At 32.5% G+C, this 3,665-nt stretch overlaps 1 long non-coding RNA gene across 1 annotated transcript; it reads right to left on the bottom strand.

The window, feature by feature from the left end:
- Positions 1-253: 253 nt before the first annotated feature.
- LOC123658151 lies at positions 254-2,263 on the bottom strand. The gene is made up of 2 exons (XR_006743840.1): positions 2,199-2,263; positions 254-287 (listed from the first exon to the last, which is right to left on the bottom strand). It is a non-coding gene; the product is annotated as an uncharacterized LOC123658151 (long non-coding RNA).
- Positions 2,264-3,665: the final 1,402 nt, after the last annotated feature.

Here is a 3,665-nt window from a genome sequence, read left to right as displayed (position 1 = left end):
AGTGGTGGACTAAACTCCAATCCTTCTCCTACATGGAGAAAGAGGCCCATGCTCAACAGTGGGATGTTACAGGCTGAATGCGTAATAAAATGTATTTAAAATAAACATTTGATTTTAAATATACTATTTATTATCTTTTTTATTCGCTCTTTACGATTGGAGATCATTAAAGTTTTACTCTTTTTTTCCTGATTGAAACTTCAACCTCTCTGATCATACATAGCCTCATCAAAATTGTAGTTTTTTTTTTTTATGTCACTAGGTCGGCAAACAAGCGTACGGCTCACCTGATGGTAAGCGATTACCGTAGCTTATAGACGCCTGCAACACCAGAAGCATCGCAAGCGCGTTGCCGACTCAATCCCCAATCCCCCAGTAGCTCTGGTCACCTTACTCACCAACAGGAACACAATACTGCTTGAAAACAGTATTATTTTGCTGTGATCTTCTGTAAGGTCGAGGTACTACCCCAGTCGGGCTGCTCCATATTTTGAGCAGGAAATTCCTGCTGTGCCCTACCTCAGTTAAATAGTAGTATATTGAGGATAACAATGATATTTTATGAGTTAAGCCAGTTAGCTAAGCTACAACTAAAAATAAAAGATGTCGAGACAAACTTTATCCACAGCGACTAGAAGATTAGCGGTTTACTTTATAGAAATTTTAAAAACGACATTTAAAGTTTTACAATTATCAATATTTGTGTTTGATTTTTGTGTTTTTTTCTTAATCCTTGGCTGGTTTTACACATATGGTATTTATTATATTTTGTAGACGAAAAATGTTCCTATATTTTAAAACAAGCTTATAATGTTCTTATAACTATTTATCTAATATAAATTACAATAAAATTATTAAAAATAATAGACACGAGCCAGGAAAATAAGGCGCGCGTTGCATTTTGTTCCGTTGAAGTTAAAAGTAAGTTTCTAACCATTTTCTCCTTTGTTTAAAAATTAAACAGTTTCTAGAAAATATGCACTTGAGGTTTTAATAGCTTCTTTTAGGTAAACACTTTTTATAGAAAGGAAACCTATTTATTTATTGTGCTTCGTTTACTTACTAGGTGTTTTAGCCTGTGTTCTATGTTATCGTTTTCGTTTGCAAAATGGAATTTTCCTGTTGGGAGACGGAACGGAATTCCCAATTGATTTCTATAAATAATGCTTTTGTTATAGCACTTCACTAGTATACGTATCCTATATTTTATAGAGTATTGTCGATAGATTTAATTCTTCTCTTTATTAGTGTAAATTTCTTTTCTTTATCAACATAATTTTCCTTTACAAGAATTTATTTATATAAATATTGAGTACGGTGTGTCTAGAAATTATAAACATTAATTACATACTAATGAGTCCTAGTAACGAAGTTACTTATCTAATTTAATCAAGTCACATACATTTCGGCTATATATGTATATATATATTTATACTATATAATGATATATATAGGGTAAAACCGGGATAGATGCCTCACTTTTTGAAATAGCCACCTAATTTTAAATTTATTTTTTTTATACGAATAATTTTTATTAATATAGCTAGCTCAATCCTTTATGTTGAATTATGACTATTTTTTTTCAACCTAGCCAATGCAGATTAAGCAGAAATTAGCTTTTCGTGAACCCTTTTTTTGAGGATAGATGCCTACCTGTATGGATAGTTGCCTCACCATGAAAATAGTGAGTAGGATAGATGCCCTTTAAACCGTGTAAACGAAAAACCAAACCAAATGTTAGGTTAGGCTACTCCTAAAACATCGATTGTCTCCAAGAAACATGGGCTATAGCAATGAAAAATTTTTTGTGTGTTTTTTATATCTTTTAATTGTTATAATTAGAATATAATTTTTATATCACACAGATTATACTATAAATTTATACTAGCGACCTGCCCCGGCTTCGCACGGATGTAAAAAATATCAGTGTTCCTCTACTATATTATCTATGTATTATACATATAAACTTTCCTCTGGAATCACTCTATTTACTAAAGAAAACCGCATCAAAATCCGTGCTAAAGATCTAAGCATACAGACAGCGGGAAGCGCATTTGTTTTATACTATATATATGTAGATTTACTGTTTTTTTCTGAATTTTCGCTATCGATATTTCTCAAAGACAATTTAAATAAGCATGCTGTGGTAACCTTTCACCGAGGGATTAGTTAAACCAGTATACACGCGTATGGCTCACCTGATGGTAAGCGATTACCGCAACTTATAGAAGCTTGCAATATCAGAAGCACTGCAAACGCGTTGTGAATCTAACCCCCTAACCCGGACCTCTCAATACCTAACTCACCACAGGAACACAACACTACATGAAGGCTGTAATATTCAGCTGTAATCTTCTGTAAGGTAGTTATTTCTGAAAGGTTGAGGTACTTTCCCAGTCACGTTTCAGATTGTAAACTAGAAATTTCTTGCTGGGCCCTATCTCAATTAAAAAAAAAAAAAAAACTATTAAAATACGCAAATACTCTAGTCACGTTTGGGTTGTCTCCTCGGATCGAAACGGAATGAGCGGAAACTTTGTATAAACCTTTCTTATGATAGTTTGAATATCCAAGGTCAAAGGGTAAAGGTCGCAAAAATCTGTTTTTTGGAAATATCTCGCTTTGTTTGTCTCTTATCTTATTATAAAAATATGAGCAGAATCTGAGGACAGTATCGATAACTATCGTTATGTACAGTTAGTCTAATTAAGTCCACAAATTAAATAAGCTTGTTATCAAGCCTTCCACCAATCAACGCACTCACCAATACAACAATCGCGACTACAGTCAAATTAAGTCTTCCAATAAAATAAAATAAAAAAAACATGAGCCGAACCGAGGATATTCCTTCTTTTGAGCTTTAATAAGTGTATCAAAAATATACAAAGTATTCCATTATTTCCAGTTTGTAAGCATGTTACGTATCGTATCATTATTTATAAATATAATAACATAAATATTCTTAATATGATGAATCGTAGATTTTAAAACAGTTGATTAAATATTTACAGTATGAAGTAATACATTTTCAATTTCCACTGGATCGAATAAACATTTCGGTCGAGAAGTTTTCATTGGTGACGGATATTCGACCGGAACAGAATATAACACTGCATTATCCTTTTTATTCTGTCTACTGATTTGAATTTGAAATATCAAATTTTACTTTTTATTCAAAGCATGCCATGAACTATTGCAGCTAGATAATATGTGGTTATTAGGGCTCCTTATCTAACAAGGAAGGAGTTTTAAATATTATGTCACTAAAGGGGGAAAGGGGAGCTGTAATCTTTAGTAGACATTCTATAATGTAAGGTGAATAGAAAACTCATCGCTAATATTTACGTACATTTACAGACGATTTTTATTTTTAGGTGAAGCTAAAGCTTTTTATGTCAAAAAGTTTGGATAATAATAAAAATATATTCTTATACATATATTCGTAGTAAAATGTCGGTTGCTATCCTATTCATTTTCTGTTTATATGCCGGGTATGTGCCGTATGGACAAAAGTCACACATCGTCTATGTGCCGAGTGCGTAGCGATTAACGATGGGGGCATTGTGGCACTGGCTTAATTTTTTATTGGTGTAAATTTTTGAGACATAATTATTACATACATGTCTGTTTGATAGAAAATAACGACACCTTCTATTATATATTTG

Source organism: Melitaea cinxia, chromosome 12, assembly GCF_905220565.1.
Source record: "Melitaea cinxia chromosome 12, ilMelCinx1.1, whole genome shotgun sequence".
In the NCBI taxonomy this organism is placed as follows: domain Eukaryota; kingdom Metazoa; phylum Arthropoda; class Insecta; order Lepidoptera; family Nymphalidae; genus Melitaea; species Melitaea cinxia.
This window is presented reverse-complemented; position numbering and strand designations above follow the sequence as displayed.